The 18,338-nt window shown below is 48.6% G+C and overlaps 1 protein-coding gene across 4 annotated transcripts in view; it reads left to right on the top strand.

Annotated features, from left to right (window-relative positions):
- Positions 1 to 245: 245 nt before the first annotated feature.
- LOC143961090 (beta-1,3-galactosyltransferase 2-like) overlaps positions 246 to 18,338 on the top strand; it is a 319,341-nt gene continuing 301,248 nt past the window's right edge. For 2 of the 4 annotated variants that reach the window (XM_077470252.1, XM_077470247.1), the window contains exon 1: positions 246 to 368. The gene's annotated coding sequence lies outside the window, so the exon portion shown is untranslated. Of the gene's footprint in view, positions 374 to 18,338 lie in introns of all 4 variants that reach the window. The other 2 variants (XM_077470249.1, XM_077470248.1) reach the window with 2 other exon arrangements.

Genomic DNA, 18,338 nt, shown 5'->3' with positions numbered 1-18,338 from the left:
TCGCCTGCCAAGGGGAGTGGGGGCTAGTCCACCTGGTGGCTGCAGGGGAGCTGCTTCTCCCGCCCCCTCCTCCCGCTGTTTCTGCCGGGGAGGGGGGGAGGATTCGGTCTCCTGCCTCTGCCGAGGGGAGGGGGGGTTAGTCCACTTGGTGGCTGCGGGGAGAGATGCTTCTCCCACCCGCCTCCTTCTCCTGGTGTTTCTGCTGGGGGGAGGTTAGGTCGCCTGCTTCTGCCGGGGGTGGGGGTTCGCCTGGGGGCTCCGGGGAGCCGTTTCTCCTGGTGGTTCTGCCGGGGGGAGGATTCGGGGGTGATTGGCCATCGTCTGCCAGCTCCTCTCTCATGCAGATCCGGTATCGTTTGATCTCGCAGGTAGGGTAAGTGTATACTGGCGTGCAATTTACGTTCTCGTTAAGTTTACGTTCTCTCATGCAATTTATGTTTTTCTCATGCAATTTACATTTTTCTCATGCAATTTACGTTTTCTCAGGCAATTTACGTTTGCTCATGCAATTTAAGTTTTTTTCATGCAATTTACGTTTTCTCATGCAATTTACATTTTCATGCGATTTTACGGTTCTCATGCAATTTTACGGTTCTCATGCAATTTACGGTTTCTCATATAGTTACAATTTTCTCATGCAATTTACGTTTTCTCATGCTGTTATGTTCTCATGTGTGTTTCACGTTCTCGTGGGCTGTACTTTTCTCATGCAATGTACGTTTCTCATGCTTCTTCTCTTCAGATGTTGCCTCGTTGCATCCTCCGCTCACAGTGGCACGGAGGCGCCACACGCGGTGACTTATATAGGGACATCGCCGGATGATGTCCCCACCTATTATGATGTCACAGTCCCAGCATCCTCTGACACTGTGACACCATAATGGGTGGGGACATCATCCGGCGATGTCCCTATATAAGTCGCCGCGCATCGCGTCCGTGCCACTGTAAGCGGAGGATGCGACGAGGCAACATCTGAAGAGAAGAAGAGAAGAACAGAAGGCGGCGACAGAAGACCGAAGAGGGGGACAAGACCCCCGAAGAGGGGGACAAGACCCCCGAAGTCGGAAGAAGAGGGCTGCGGCGCGGCCCCCCCTTCCCCAAGGCACCCCCCCATGTTGAGGGCACGCGGCCTGGTACGGCTCAGGAGGAGGGGGCCGCTCACTCGCCCCCCCCTTTCCTGGCCGGCCGGGTAGCGTGCTCGGACAAGGGTCTGATGTGGATCTGGGGGGGACCCCCACGCCGATTTTTTTCAGCGTTGGGGTTCCCCTTTAAGTCCATGCCAGGTGGCGGGGCCAGCGACGTCTCCTTCACGGGCCCCGCCTACCTGGAGACGCGCTCAAAATGAGCGACTTTCCTCCACGTGTGTGGGCGAGTCCGTTCATTTCAAAAGTACGGCGGATAGTCCGGCGGACTTAGTACGCCGTATTAGTCCACTGAAAAAGTGCCGTGTGTGGGCAAGTAGCTCGTTCGGAAAGTCCGGCGGGAAGTCCGCCGGACTAAGTCCGCTGGATAGTCCGCTACGTGTGTACGCGGCATAAAAATCACATTCTCGCGCAATTTACGGTTGTTATGCGTTATTCATTTCGCAGGTTTTATGTTTCTCATGCAAATTACGGTTTCTTACGGATTTTACGGTTCGCAGGCAATTGGCGTCTCTCAGGCGATTTTCGGTTATGCAGTTGACGTTTTTATGGAATTTACGGTTCTTATGCAATCTTGCTTTATTCATGCAATTTGGGTCTCTCATGCAATTCGCTTTTCTCATGGAATGGCGTTTGTCATGCAATTTACGGGTTCTCTTGCGATTTGCATTTCTCATACGTTTGCGGTTCTCAGGCGTTTGTCGTTTTACGCGATTTACGGTTCTTATTAGGTTTTTATGGAATTTATGGTTCTCTGGTTTTACGTTTCTCATGCTATTTACGTGTCTGTTGCAATTTACGTGTCTCAGGCAATTTTTTATGGTCTTTTGTGTCTTATGTTTCCAATGTTTTCTTACGTTTCCCTGGTTTCTTACGTTTTCCCATGTGTCTTACGTTTTTTCCAAGTGTCTTTCTTTTTCCCATGTTTCTAAAGTTTTTTTTTTTTCTCCATGTTTCTGTCGTATTCCCATGTGTCGCACGTTTCAAGTTGCCCTTCGTTCGCGGCATTTCAGTTAGCTGGTTCTTACATCCAGAATCTGTCACGTCTACAGGTCCATATGGGCTGAGGTTTCATTGTTAATTGATTGTTGTCCCACAATCTTCTCATCTGTAGTCCACACATCATACGTATACATTCACCATTACACCTTTACTACTACCCACCACGGTCTGTGGGTACCTTAGCCCTGAGTGTTCGTTTTTAATTTCCTGTCTTGGCGCTGCAGGTTGCTCGGGCTCATTTCGGCTTTAATTAGGGTGGTTACATCAGGTTCACTTGCATGCGCTGTTGGTCCTGTCATTTTGGCACCCACGTCCTGATACTTGTCAGGTTCCAGGGAGTTTGTTGTGTCACGGGTGGGTTGTTATTAGGTTTTCTGATTGTTTCACACAGTTGGGTTGTTATGTTCTTCCACTGCGGGTTACCCATCACGCCTATGGGTTTAACAGATTGAGGTGATCGTTTTTAATTGACTTGGTCGGTGGCAAGTCTTCTCATCTGTTATTAGACCACTCACATTTTGCTCTTCCTCACGTTTCTCATGCAGTTAGTTTCTCATACGGTTTGTCCTTATGCAGGTAAGTTTTTCATGCAATTCACACTTCATGCAATATACGTTTCTCATACAGTTTAGGGTTCTCATGCCATTTACGGTTTCTCATGCTATGTTACGTTTCTCATGCAATGTTACTTTTCTCATGCAATGTTATGTTTCTCTCGTTTTCCAGGGTTTTCTCTCGTTGTCCATGTTTTCTCTCGTTTTCCAGGTTTCCCTCGGTTTCCAGGTTTCTCTCAGTTTCCAGGTTTCTCTTGTTTTCCAGGGTTTTCTCTCGCGTCCCCAGGGTTCTCTCTCGCATCCCCAGGGTTCTCTCTCGCATCCCGAGGGGTTTTCTTTCACGTCCCCAGGGGTTTTCTCTCGTGTCCCCAGGGGTTTTCTCTCGCTTCCCCAGGGGTTTTCTCTCTCGTGTCCCCAGGGGGGTTTTCTCTTGTGTCCCCAGGGGTTTTTCTCTCAGGTTTCTCTTTTGCCCCCAGGTTTCTCTTGTGCCCCAAGGTTTCTCTCATGGTTTCATCATTTACATTCTCAGGCAATCTGTGTTCTTATGCAGGTCGTGTTTTCTTGCAGACTCGGTTCTTATGCTGCTCACAGTTATCAGCTCATGCTTCTCATGTTTCTCGTTCAGTCACGTTCCTTCTCGCAGGCTACATTCTTGTCACTGGTTTCTTTGTCTGCTCACGGTTCTCTCCTTAGTTGTGTTCCTGACCAGTTGGGTGTCATTCCACACTACCTTTTATTTCCTAGCACGTCCGGACAGGAGTTGCGCAATGGTATGGAACTATTGGTTAAGTCAGCTTATTGCAGCTCCACAGCTTCTACTGGCTCAGGGGCTTTTATTGATCCCGGGACCCTCTCGAGGGCCCGGGCCTGTATCAGTAGGCTCGGGTCTCGGAAGCGGGTACCAGCGTCGCACTTTCTCTTCAGTTCCAGTTTCGTGGTGGATTGGTTTTCCATTTGGATGATGCAGCAGCCTTGATATTTAGGTTTGTTTGAACACTAGGAAGGCTCATGACACTGCTTGGCTTATTTTCCAGGCTTTCCGGTCTAGGTTTCCAGTCCTGATGGTAACATCCAGTTCCTATTTTCTTTTGTTTGTTTTTTGGCCTCTTCCAGCTAGCTTGTATCAGCCCACAAGCTCTTTCAGGGCATATCAAGTTGAGTCTCAGCATTCATGTTGATGACCCGTCAGGTTCTTTTATGTTCTACATTTTAGATCGAAGCCGTTCCCCAGGGTGCCGGCAGAGTAGACCCCCTGATGTGACATACTCTCAGGTCTCCTTTTGTGTTGGTTGCCAGCTTAGGGCTCAAGGCAGTGTTAGCTGGCTTTTGTGGTTCTTTCAGTCAAGGGAGTGGTGCTTTGGGCCCAGGGTCTTGCTTACTTTAGCCATTTGAATAGTTAGCTCCCCGGCCTTCTCTGTTACATCTGCGTGTTCTCGAGACGTAGCATTCGGGGGCTGCACCGTTGCAGGTTCTGGGGGCTTGGCAAGGTGTGGTGCTCGGGGGTTGGTTTATGCCAGCTTGGTTAGTTGTTACATTTATCAAACCCTGGGATGTTCCTCTGCTGCCTTTTCGGGCACTCCCATTTCTGCAGTGAAGTATATACTTCATTGCCATCACCCCAGGTTGGACGGTAATCTGGTTGGTAAGCTAGGCATAATGACCACGTGACCCCGGCACACTTCAGGTTTATGTTCTTTGTTGCTCTTTGTTCCTTTCCATTCTATCCACAGATTGAATCCGAGTACAATTGTAAGGTCAGCCTGTGCTTGTAGGAGGAGTCAGGCTGCATAAAGCCTGCCCTCCTCTGCCTCCTCCTCTCATGGATGCTGGCTCTCGTGTCCCAACCACCCATTCCCCTTTTTCTTTTTATTTAATTTATTACATTTCATACTTTGGTATGCCCCCTTTTAGGCATACTGACCACGTGACCCCAGCACACTTCAGGTCTATGTTCTTTGTTGCTCTTTGTTGCTCTTTGTTCCTTTCCATTCTATCCACAGATTGACTCAGAGTACAAAAAAATTTGAGTTTTATATACAGCTTACCTGTAAAATCCTTTTCTTGAGAATACATCACGGGACACAGGAGCTTCATTACATAGTGGGTTATATAGGCACCTCTGGTGATTGGACACTGGTTGACCCCAATTAAGGAGAATTCCTCCCCTATATAACCCCTCCCATATGGGAGGCACCTCAGTTTTGTAGCAAAGCAATAAGAAACCACGTAAAACCCAAGAGGGGCGGGAGCCCTGTGTCCTGTGATATACTCTCAAGAAAAGGATTTTACAGGTAAGCTGTACATAAAAATCCCATGTTTTTGATCATACATCACGGGACACAGGAGCTTCATTACATAGTGGAATATCCCAAAGCAATGCTCAGATTGAGGGGAGGGAGACACAGATCATAATTATAGACCGCCAGGGACCAGAGGACCTAAACTGCAGCCTGCAGTACACTGCGCCCGAAGGCGATATCCTCTTGCCCTCTGACATCCACCTGATAGAATCTGGTGAATGTGTGGACTGATGACCAAGTTGCAGCCTTACAGATCTGAGCCAGGGAGGCCTGGTGATGCACTGCCCAAGAAGCACTTACAGCCCTCGTTGAGTGCGCTTTCACTTGAAAAGGAGGAATCTTCCCCTTTACACTATAGGCCTGAGAAATAACCTGTCTAATCCACCTTGAGAGAGTGGATTTTGATGCCGCCTGGCCCTTCCTAGGGCCTTCCGGCAAAATAAACAAGCAATCAGTTTTCCTTATCCAAGCAGTTGCTTGAAGATATATACTGATTACTCTAACCACATCCAAAGTGTGCAAAGATTCTTCTTCTGCAGACTGTGGGTCCGGAAAAAAGGATGGTAGGATTACGTCTTGATTCAAATGGAATCCCGAAACCACCTTAGGTAGAAAGGACCTGTTGGGACGCATGACCACCCGGTCCTTATGAATAATTAGATACGGCTCCTTGCTGGAAAGAGCTGCTAGCTCTGATACTCTTCTAGCTGTAGATATGGCTACCAAGAAGACCAATTTTTTAGTCAGGAGAACTAATGAAGCCAGATGCAAAGGTTCAAATGGTTGCCCCTGCAAAGCCGAGAGAACAAAATTCAGATCCCATGGGCATACCGGAGGTTTGACTGGCGGCCTTATCCGCATAGCCCCCTGGATGAAAGCCCGCACCAGGGAATGTGATGCAAGTGGCTTCTGAAAAAACACTGACAGGGCCGAAATCTGCACCTTGATAGTGCTTATGGCCAAATTCATTTCTAGGCCTGACTGGAGAAAGGCCAAGATCCTGCTAATGACATACTTTCTAGGATGCCATTTCCTGAGTTCACACCAGGAAACATATGCCCTCCAGATTTTGTAATAAATAAGCCTGGAGGCCGGCTTTCTGGCATTGACCAGAGTAGAAAGGACTAGCCCCGAAAGGCCACGGTCTCTCAGAATGTGGGTCTCAGCAGCCAAACCGTCAAATTCAGACTGTGTAAAGCAGGATGGTAGATTGGACCCTGTGAGAGCAGATCTGGCCGGAGAGGGAGGATCCATGGCCTGCCTACTGCCAACTTCATGATCTCTGCGTACCATGGTTGCCTGGGCCAAGCTGGGGCCACCAAAAGGACCGACTTTGTCTCCCTCTTGACTCTTCCCAGGAACCGCGACAGAAGCGGGCTTGGGGGGAAGGCATAGATCAGATTGTACTGATCCCAGGGAACTGTCAGAGTATCTGACCATTGAGCAAGTGTATCTCTTGTCCTTGACACAAAATTGTCCAGTTTCCTGTTGAACCTGGATGCAAACAGATCTAAGTCTGGAGTACCCCACCTGTGACATATGTTCTGAAACACGTCGGGGTGCAGAGCCTATTCTCCTGGGCCCAACTGCTGGCGGCTCAGAAAATCTGCCTGCCAATTTTCCACTCCTGGAATGAAGACTGCAGAAAGACACGGAACATGCTTTTCTGCCCAGACAAGTATGCGATTCACCTCTTTTTGGGCCACCAGACTCTTTGTGAAGACTCGAGGGGCCGTAGCAAGCCCGAACGGCAAGGCCACAAATTGAAAATGGCGCCGCTCTACCGCGAACATTAAAAAATTTTCTGGTGTGCGGGAAAAATTGGCACATGGAGATATGCATCTTTGATATCTATTGATGCCATAAATTCTCCCCCTTGCAGGGAGGAGACCACAGTGCGGATTGACTGCATTCGGAAGGACCGGATGCGTAAAAACCGGTTCAGATCCTTCAGATCTAGGATAGGTCTGACACTTCCATTTGGCTTTAGAACGGTGAAGAGATTTGAGTAAAACCCTGAACCCTGTTCTTTTGGGTCCACTTCTACTATCACCCCCTGGGATAGTAAGTGATCTAAGGCCAGAAATAGCGGTTTTTGCTTTACTGGATCCCTGGGGATCCTTGACCTTAGAAAGCGAGAAGGTGGAATCTCCTGAAACTCTAGCCTGTAGCCCAGAGATACCGAAGAGATCACCCACTTGTCCCGGATCTCTTCCCGCCAGGCTCCTGCAAACCACAGGAGCCTTCCCCCCACTCGGTCGAGCAGGGGCGCCCCTTCACAAGGAAGCTTTTGGGCTCTGCTTGGCAGGCTTTCGCCCCCAAGTCTTTTTCTGTCCCTGGGCTCGGCCTTGAGCCTTTCCTGTAGAAGAGGGTTGAGAATGCCGTCGCCACTGCTTAGAGCTTGATGCTCCAGGAGAGAGAGCACGCCTGAATGAAGGACGCTTGCTCCTTTTGACTGGAAGGAGAGTAGATTTACCCCCTGAAATTTTTTGGACGAATTTGTCTAATTCTTCTCCAAACAAACGTTCCCCTTTAAACAGGAGCCCAATCAAATGCTTCTTGCATGACAGCTCAGCTGCCCAATTCTTTAGCCATAGGGCCCTTCGCATGTGTACCAACATGAGGGACAAACGTGATGCTTGTTGGACAGAATCCAAAATCGCATCAATCATGAAACACAGAATATGAGGCATTTCTGCATACTTCTCTACTTCCTCGCTGGGAAGGAACCCAAGCATCTGCTTAACCTGTTCATTGAGGAACTGACATAACCCCACGGCTGCGACTGTAGGTTGCACTACAGCGCTAGTCATGGAAAAGGAGGCTTTTAATAAGGTTTCCAGCTTCTTATCAGTTGGATCTTTAAATACCTGCGCATTATCCAAGGGACAAGTCAGGTTTTTATTCACGCAAGAAACAGCCGCATCAACAGATGGGACCCCCCCACATCTTGGTGAAACTTTCCTCCAGAGAATAATGCATAGAAAACCTTTTAGGAGGAGCAAACAGTTTATCGGGATGACCCCAATCCTCATACAACAATTCATCCATTAAGGGATGAATTGGAAAGGAATAGGCAGTCTGTGGGGCTTTCCTGACTCCCAGGGAAGAAACAGAGGACGTAGCGACTTCAGCAGCAGGCATTCTGAATGTGGTACGCACCAATTCAGTATAATACTGCACCTGTTTTCTGAGCGCCTGGGGGGAGGGGACTCTCTCCTCTTCCTCTGCCTCATCCGACTGCTCATGATCCCTGTCCCAAGACAGGGATCTCTCCTCATTTTCAGAAGAATCATCTGAGAGAGGAATTTCAGCAGAGGGAGGGGATCTACCCCTTTTCCTGCTATCTTTCAGGGAAGCAGAAATAAAATTCATTATTCTCCCTTCAAAACCCTCCAATGTAGCCCTAAAGGAAGTCCTCAGTGACGTATACCGGGGCTGAGACATTAGGAGAGGCTGCAAAACCTGACAGGGGCACTGACTAATCCTGTGAGGCTGGCTCCAGTCTTGCAGGGGGGGATGGTAACTTACAGGCACTTTTAGAACCCCTGGACCTAGGCGGTAATTTACCAGTGCCATTGCTACCTCCCGCTGAGACCCTCTTACGAGGAGACATAGTCCTAAGCTACAAAGCAGAGGTACTAGTACAAGTGCAAGTGCAATCACTGTTGTGCTTAAAGTGTCACAATAAATATATATGCTTAAACTGCACAACCTGATGCTGAGTAGGTGTCTAAGGTTTGCCTGGATCCAATCCCCACGGATGCTTACTGCCCACAGCTCCTGTGTCTCCACTTACAGCCCCCTGACGCTCTGGGCTTTTTGAAACTGCCGCCTGGCACCTGCGCAGTACAGCGCCGTGCACACTGACGTGCACGGCTCACAACCACACTCCCCCCTCCTCTATTAGGCCGGGAACGTGCCCGGCGCGTGCGCGTGCAGGAGGACCGTGGGATCCAGGGGGGGAAAGGAGAACTCCACCGGAGCTGCGTGGGACCCCCAGACTACGTGGGACCCCTGTGTTACCTTGTTGTGGCAGGGACTGCAGTGGAGACGTGAGACAGCTGGAGAACCAGGCTTCACTGAGCGTGTGTACTAAAAGGCATGTAAGTATGCATCAGGCTGCTCTTACTCCCTCTAGTGGTGGAAACCAGGTAAGACATACAACTACTCACAATGAAGAAATCCATCATATAATTATATTTATGGTCAGAGCCCTCAGCATCTAAGAGATATGAAAGAACACATAAACACGTCACAAGACTAACAACATAAAATAGACCTGAATTGTGCCCTTGGTCTGCTGTAAGGTAAGCCCTGGTGAGCTGGGCGGTGAGCCCTGGTCTGCTGGGTGATATGCCAAGAGAAGGCCGCATACCTTAAGAAAGTAAATGGATGTTTCTGTAGAGAAACGTGTTTTAAGAGAAGTACTCTGAGAAGGGAAATGGGTGGGTGGGTTCCTTGCACTGGAACCGACACAGAGCGTTGTGGGTGGTCTGATTAAATACCCTCCGGGCTCCTCCCATAATTACGGGCCACCATACTGGCCCTCTTATTTATGGTCGGAGCCCTCCGCTCTAAGGCCGCGTACACACGGGCGGACTGTTCGCCCAACCTTGTCCGCTGAACAGTGTTTGGGCGGACAGTCCGCCCGTGTGTGGGCTTTCAGCGGACAGTTGGACGGACAAAGTCTTTCGGAAATTCCGAAAAACTGTCCGCTGAAACTGTGTTTGAGCGAACAGTCCGCCCGTGTGTAGGCTACTTTCGAAATGAGCAAACTGTTCCCGCTCGGAAAGTCCGCCCATTTCGAGCGCGTGTACAGGTAGGCGGGGCCCGCGACGGAGACTGGAATGGGCTTAAAGGGGAACCCCAACGCCGAAAAAAATCGGCGTGGGGGTTCCTCCAAAGTCCACACCAGACCCTTGTCCGAGCACGCTACCCGGCCGGCCAGGAAAGGGGGGCGAGCGAGCGCGCCCCCCCTCCTGAGCCGTACCAGGCCGCGTGCCCTCAACATGGGGGGTGCCTTGGGGAAGGGGGGGCCGCGCGGCCCCCCCACCCCAAAGCACCTTGTCCCCATGTTGATGAGGACAAGGGCCTCTTCCCGACAACCCTGGCCGTTGGTTGTCGGGGTCTGCGGGCGGGGGGCTTATCGGAATCCGGGAGCCCCCTTTAAGAAGGGGGCCCCCGGATACCGGCCCCCCACTCTATGTGAATGAGTATGGGGTACAATGTACCCCTACCCATTCACCTGTGAAATAAAGTACAAAAAAAAACACAACACAGGGAAAAAATATTTTATTGCACAGCTCCGGGGGTCTTCCGTCTTCGGGGGTCTTCTCGCCGGACTCCTCCGCTATCTGTGTGTAGCTCTTTTGCTAGCGGAGGAGTCCGGCTTTCTTCCTCCCCGCCGCCGGCCTCTTCTCCCGACTTCGGGGGTCTTGTCCCCCTCTTCGGTTCTTCTGCCGGGCTACCGCGCCTTCTTGTAGCTCTTTTGCAGGCGGTGGCCCGGTCTTCTGTCGCCGCTGCCTTCCGTTCTTCTGTCGCCGCCTTCGGTTCTTCTGCCGGGCCACCGCGCCTTCTTGTAGCTCTTTTACAGGCGATGGCCCGGTCTTCTGTCACCGCTGTCGTCGCCGCTGCAGCCGCCTTCCTTCTTGTTCTTCTTCTTGTTCTTCTTCTTCTTCTCCTGGAGATGTTGACTCGACGAGCTCTCCGGCCGGAATGCCAGGGACACGCTCCGCTGCCACTTATATAGTGACAATGGGGCGGTGTCACATGGTATATGTCACATGGGTTGGTCACATGGTGACCCCGCCCCCTTACGATGTCATAGTCCCCATGTGACATCAACCCATGTGACCAACCCATGTGACATATACCATGTGACACCGCCCCATTGTCACTATATAAGTGACCGCACAGCGCGGCTCTGGCATTCCGGCCGGAGAGCTCGTCGAGTCAACATCTCCAGGAGAAGAAGAACAAGAACAAGAACGGAAGGCGGCGGCGGCGACGACAGCGGCGACAGAAGACCGGGCCACCGCCTGTAAAAGAGCTACAAGAAGGCGCGGTGGCCCGGCAGAAGAACCGAAGAGGGGGACAAGACCCCATTGTGAGCTGGGTGGTCAGCACTGGTCTGCTGGGCGATATTCCAAGAGAAGGCCGCAAAAGACTTGGTTTAGGGTGGTAATTATTAATTTATGTACAAGAAACTACAGGGCAAAGTTGCTGAAGGCTCAGGACATTTCTACTTGTGGATTGGAGATGTATTGAGTAAAGCAGGTGGATTCCCGCCTGTCCATCTTTGATCGCGTGGACTGGGACCCCGTTTCCTGAGGCTGCTGATGCTGCTCCAATGCGAAAGAATGTCCAAGAAAATGACCAAGGTCCTGGCCTAATTTGCTCAAAAGGAACCTGACGTGACTAACTGGTTGCTGCCTGGGATACTAATCGGGAACGGTAGTAATGGGCTGTCCTGCGAGGGATCAAACATATGGGCCAAAAATTGATCTAGGATTGACACGGGGCAGCAGGCTTTGAGAGTTTGGAAAGGTTTGATGTCAACCCCTGGACCGGACTATTGTGTTTTGGACACCCTGAGGAGCAAGATGAAGTAAGTCGTGATGGCGTGTGAGGTGGCGTCTACGTAACACTTTACAATTGGGATGGTGACAGTATTCACTGGGGCGTAAGAAGCGGTAGAAAGCCAGGTAGATGGCTGCTTGAATGACCAGGCTGAATTTAGCCAAAGGGGAATGTGGCAGGATGAAAGACACGTCTCAGAATATGGCGCTGGTGACGGGTAGCCGTTTGATACTGATTTGGGGTCAGTGCCTGTGAATACCACACAACATGGTCTTGACCGTATGGGCGGCAAACAAGACGGTTTGTTAGGATCTCATAAGGGGATGAAATACTGGATGTCAGCTGAGCGGGGTCTAAGGTATTGTGTGACAATGCCAACTGTGTGTGGTGGCATAATATGAAGACCAGGATGTGATGGAGAACCCTTGGTATTGCTCTGGGGTTTGAGGCTAGTAACCTGACATGCAGTAGAACCTCTAGGCTGCACGGTAGGCCTTCAGGGTGTTGTGAGATAATGAAAGATTAATAAGGCAGGTAGCGTCGTGAAAGTGTTGTTTGAATCCGAGGTTAGCTATGACCAGTGTAGGATAAGAGACATGGTCGGGTCGGTTCCAGGTTCCTGCAAAAAATAACGAAGCAAAGTTAACGGGTAGTGCGTCGGCCAGATTATTGCATTTGTCTGGGATGTGGACGCATAGGACGTTAGATTGGTGCTGTGGGGATAGTGGCACCAGCCTGCGCAGGAAGGCCACGATGGCCGGCTACTAGGACCTCCTTTATTCATAATACTGGCTGTGGCTTGGTTGTCTGTGGCGAACGTCACTGTTTGTCCTGCCCAGTTGTTGCACCAGACTTGAGCTGCTGCGACAATGGGGTAGAGGTCGAACAAAGAGGAGGACTAATGCCCCGTACACACGAGAGGGATTAAGTCTGACAGACCTCCAAAGGAGTTCCGACGGAGTTCCGACGGAGTTCTGGCGGACTTTTCGACCGAACGGACTTGACCACACACCATCACACCAAACTCCGACGGAGTCGAACGTGATGACGTACGACTGGATTCGACGTAGGAAGTTCATAGACAGTAGCCAATAGCTGCCCTAGCGTCGGTTTTAGTCCGTCGGAGTAGCACACACACGAGCAAATTTTTCGAAGGGGACCGGGTCCGGCGGAGTTCCGTCGGGAAAATTTGAAGCATGCTTCATTTCTAAAGTCCGTCAGACTTTTGCGAAGCTAAAGTCCGTTGCAGCCCACACACGATCGGATAGTCTGACGGACTCGGTCTGACGGACTTTGGATGTTGAAAAGTCCGCTCGTGTGTACGGGGCATAACTGAACCCAGGAATCAAGAGGATTTCTAACGGCCATGGCCCTATAAACCCAAGTTGGCCAAAAATTGAGGCGAGGACCTGTGGAGGCTGTGGTGACCATGACTATTAAACAACAATACTGCGCAAAACGAGCAGAAAAAAGAAGGACAGTTGGAAACAAAGAAAAAGGATGTATAATAAGCTGTAAGCTGCTGACACGCTAAAATTAGGGATTTTTTAGCTAGGAAACATGTCGAAGATAAAGTGTAAGCGCTCAACTTATATGTATGTGTTTTTTATGGTGATCATACGTGTTCCTGTATCTCAAAGTACATATAAAATAACCCCAAAACAAAGGGGGGAATATTGCAATTTTGTGACGAAAAAATAACTATAAGGTTATCTATAAATATATATGTGAAAACCAAAAAATGAAGACTGTGTGGGTAAAAATTATCCCAGTGAAAAGGAAGCCAAACAATGACTATAATTATATACAAACATTGCTAATAATAAATGAAAAAAGTCCATAAACAGGCATATAGTCCATATGAGAATGTGCAAGGTATCAATCCAAACGTGTTGTGCTGACAGCCAGGGTTCTGTGATATTAAACCAGAGGAGATGCTATTTCACCCTGTGACGGTCCCACCACCTTATAAGGTACAGGCTTACCGGATCTAGATGACCCTAGCAGACATACGTCTCAGGGGTCAATCAAAGCTTATGGTCCTAGCCAAGGATTGGATGTATCAATCGTGCCGTGTACGATCCCCACAAACGACTAGATGTAATCACAGTTCTTCATATGTATGTGCAAATCCGACAACAACTCAGGCATGGAAGATGAAGAAACAAAGCCAACATGGCATAATAACGTTTTTTTTAAAAAGACCTTTAATAAAAAATATTCTCAAACTCACATTTCCAGGGTGAATAGTAAAGCATGTCAGAGAAACAAAGGTGGCAGTAGCGGAGTCCTCCCGACGCGTTTCGACCTATAGGTCATCATCTGGGGTGGGCTCCTGCTACTGTCATACTGCCTTATATAAGTACTTACACAATGAAATGATGCATTTACCCCAAGTGTCATAATCAAGCCCACTTCCGGTTTTCAAAATGGCGGACGGGCGTGCGTTCCACGCCTCTATTGTTATGTGTTCCACCCATATATCCAATCTATTTAGGCCTGGAGGGCATAGTTAGAAATGGTAATCGCTCAACTTCCGGTTACAACGGAAATGGCGGTATGGCGTGCGTTCCACGCCTCGACAAGCATGCGTTCCACCCATTCACAATGAACTGTGATAGAAAAAAGGAGGAAGGGTACTTACTTGATAAAATAGTGTGACCACTATCAAAAAAGCGGGGCCATCCCCTTATATACGTATTCGTTTATTACAACTCAGAGAGGGAGGCATGGGGGTATATCAAGCTCTCACTAAAATTCCAGCACGAAACCGGAAGTGTGCGTCTATGATCGCACAGGAACCGGAAGTAGGTAAACATCACTTCCGGTACGGAACGAAAATAAAAACGAGGCTTGAATATGTAAGAAACATTATCTCCTCTCTAATGCTGCTGTAACAATGCCACAATGACACCTAGTGGCCACAAAATAAAACTTAACAATAATAAAAGAGCAATGCATGACATATATCCCATTGTACATGATGTATATCACATGGTATAAATTTATAATCCTGTGATTTAAACAAACTGTCTTGACACAGAAGATATACATGTATAAAACTAGTATAGCCAAAACAAAAAAAGAGGAAATAAAAAATAAAAAATAAATGCAAACTGCTTAATAAAATATACCTGCAAATAAATTGTGTGATACCAGATTACGCATTGCACATAGCATCTATGAATCATCTATGAAGGCATTAATGTCCCACTCTACATTCATACCGAATGGAGAGTGGGATTGGAGCTCATAGATCCAAAAAGTCTCAAACCTGGAGACCCCACGTGTAAGGGGACCCCCTCTCCAGGGTGGGGTGTACCTATCTATCGCGACAAACTGTGTGCCCCTTAAATCGTTGTTGTGACATTCCCTATAGTGTCTAGGCACAGTGTGTTTAGACAATTTACTTTTAATCAAGGAAATGTGTTCGCCAACCCTTGTGGAAAAAGGCCTGGTAGTGCGGCCGACATACTGCTTCCCACAGGGGCAGGTTATTAAATAGACCACATATTTGGTCTTACAGGTACAGAAACACTTGATTGAATATCTTCTCCCTGTTACTGTAGATGTAAATTCTGAAATTTTTCTTCGTTGTGTCAATGCATTATGCTGACATACGCTACATTTTTTGCACGGGAAATAACCTACCAAGTTGTGAAAAAAAGTAGGCTGGATGGGGGCATTAATGATATTGGGGGCTATTTTGCTTTGCAGAGTAGGGGCCCCTCTAAACAAAACGTTGTCTTTTTCGGGAAGATTTGGACCAAGCACGGGGTCTCTTCTCAAAATCTCCCAATGTTTACTGAAAATCTTTTTCACTTGCCTATGTTGCATATTGAAGGTGGTTATAAAAGACCACCTAAATTTATCATTGTCATTCCGAGGGGTTTTGACCTGTAAAAGGGTATCCCTATTTATATATGAAACCTCCTGTAGTTGTTTTTCCAGAGTAGGCGCGTGGTATCCCTTGTCCAAAAACTGTTGTTTTAAACGGTTCGCCTGATCTAGAAAAATGCGGTCATCCGTACAGTTACGACGTAGTCTAATAAATTGACTACGAGGGACAGAAGTGAGCCAACTTTTATGATGGCAGCTATCAATGGCAATGTAGCTGTTACGGTCGGTAGACTTGAAATGTGTTTTAAAATTGAAACCACCTGGCGTGATTCCAATTTCTAAGTCTAAAAATTGTATTTTGTCAATACTGGTCTGATAGGTTAATGAAATTCCCCTATCATTGTTGTTCAAACCACTGAAAAATTCACAAAGCGCCTCAGGAGTGCCCCCCCATAGGAGGAGGATGTCGTCTATATAACGGACCCACAAAATCAATGATGGGCTCCGCTGAGCATAGACGACATCCTCCTCCCATTTGGCCATGAAAAGATTGGCCAAACTGGGCGCAAATTTAGCCCCCATGGCCACCCCCCTTTTTTGCGAATAGTACTGACCATCAAACCAAAAGTAACTGTGGCTAGTGGCAAATTCTAATAATTCTATGATGTAATCACGTTGGCAAGGGACTAATGTATGTTCTTGATCTAAAAAGAAACGAACCGCTTGGATCCCCTTATCCTGTGGGATACAGGTATAAAGGGATGTGGTGGCTATGATACATTGTCCTTGAAAATGTGTACTTTCCAATTTTCTGATGGTATCACCTGTATCCTGTATGTATGAAGGCATTTTTCTAACGAGTGGTTGAAGATAGAAATCTATATACCTGCCTATACGTGCTGTGACAGAATTGATGCCACTCACAATTGGTCTACCGGGAGGGGCCGTCAGGCTCTTATGGATTTTGGGCAGATAATAGATGGTAGGTATTCTAGGGGATACTGGAACCAAAAAGGCTCTTTCTTTTTTATTCAAAAATTAGATTAGATTATTGCATTTGTCTGGGATGTGGACGCATAGGACGTTAGATTGGTGCTGTGGGGATAGTGGCACCAGCCTGCGCAGGAAGGCCACGATGGCCGGCTACTAGGACCTCCTTTATTCATAATACTGGCTGTGGCTTGGTTGTCTGTGGCGAACGTCACTGTTTGTCCTGCCCAGTTGTTGCACCAGACTTGAGCTGCTGCGACAATGGGGTAGAGGTCGAACAAAGAGGAGGACTAACTGAACCCAGGAATCAAGAGGATTTCTAACGGCCATGGCCCTATAAACCCAAGTTGGCCAAAAATTGAGGCGAGGACCTGTGGAGGCTGTGGTGACCATGACTACCTGAGATGAAGAGAGAGATGCTGAGGGAATACACATTGGCATGCCATTCCAATTTGTGAGAAATTCGACTCCCATGGGCAGATCTGCTATAGCTGGCACATCTTAATTAAGGATTTAGTCAGGGTCTTTACCTGGAAGAAAAACACTAAAAGGTGGGAGGTAAAGGATCACCTTGAGTCTGGCTGCTGCCTTGGCTGAAAATGAGCGGTGATAGTCAAAGGATGGGCACCCTGCGTACTTGTGACCTGCTGCATGCAGATACGGGTCCAATTCTACCCTCCTGTTGGGGTTTCTCTGCCTAGCATGTCTCTGACTGTCCCCAAGGCCAGCACAAACTCTGTGACAGTGAGCTTGCGATTAAGTAAAGGGTCTCTGGCCTTCAGGATGACGGAGACATCTCCCCGCGAATATGACTTGTTCTAGGCCAAGTTGTGTACTGCTATGAGGAGGGATGCTAAGTTAATGTCGTTGTCATCCAAGATGTACTCCTAGATGCCCTGCTAGGACAAGGTGTGCAGCGAAGACGATGGTGCAGAAGTTGGGTGTATCTGTAAGCGAAGGTACGGGAATGACGGTGGTGACTGGAGCTGGTAGGGGCACGGCTGGGCGTACCTCCAGGGCTGTCACTCTGCTTGGACTTCGGCGACTGCTGTTGACAGTGTGGTTACCCAGGAGTGCAGCTGACTAGTCGCAAAGAAGATAGACTGAAGTGGTGCCTGGAAGGGCTGCCACTGGCAGTGGAAACAGTAGCCTAAAGGCTTGGTTTCTTGGCTGCGGCAGAGTAGGATTTACTCCTGCGACACCGTTCTGCTATGAGTTTTTTTTGTTTTTTTATTGGTCCAAGCTCTTGTGAGACTGTAAACCGCCCCTTGCTGAGCCCGTAAAGGGTGATGGCAGGGCTGAGGCAAAGTCCTCACTGTCTGCCTGCGACATGGCGTCAACTAAAAGCAAGGGGGGGGGGGGGTGCGTATGTTTTAGGTAAGTTGCAAAGGTAGGAGGGGATAGTCACATTTGGGTAGATAAGATGAAAGGCGGTAGGAAACAAGAAGAATAGGAAAAGGAACGACAGCCATAGTGACAGTTGGTTTGGGCTCGAGCACTGTTGAGTGTGACTTTAGAAAACTTAAAAGAATGCGTGACAACCGAGGTGAGCCAGGAGGTGACTGGCTAGGTAACCGATAGCTCGGGTGTCAGTCTGTGCTCGGCACAGACTAATGAACCAGAGCGCCCCAGGGCGGACTGGGGTGGGTAGCTGAAGTCTGGTATACTAAGTAGGAATGTTGCAATCTGTAGTTAATTGACGTGGGTTCGGTCTACTAATGCTTGCACTGCCAGCAAGTATGGAGATTAGGCGACCTTGTCTGTATTGAAGGCTTGTGCTTCAAAAACAGAGTGAAGTGCACAGAAGTATGTGACAGTTGCTAACGCCTCAGGAGCAGGTCAAATTCTGTATGTGAAGTAAAAATATGTAGTGAAAGAGTGTTTAAGAGAAAGGGGGAATCCCATTGAACTAAACACCTGACTTTATC

Source organism: Lithobates pipiens, unplaced genomic scaffold, assembly GCF_037356315.1.
Source record: "Lithobates pipiens isolate NorthernLeopardFrog02 unplaced genomic scaffold, aLitPip1_a1.2 Scaffold_8, whole genome shotgun sequence".
Classification (NCBI taxonomy): Eukaryota; Metazoa; Chordata; class Amphibia; order Anura; family Ranidae; genus Lithobates; species Lithobates pipiens.
This window is presented reverse-complemented; position numbering and strand designations above follow the sequence as displayed.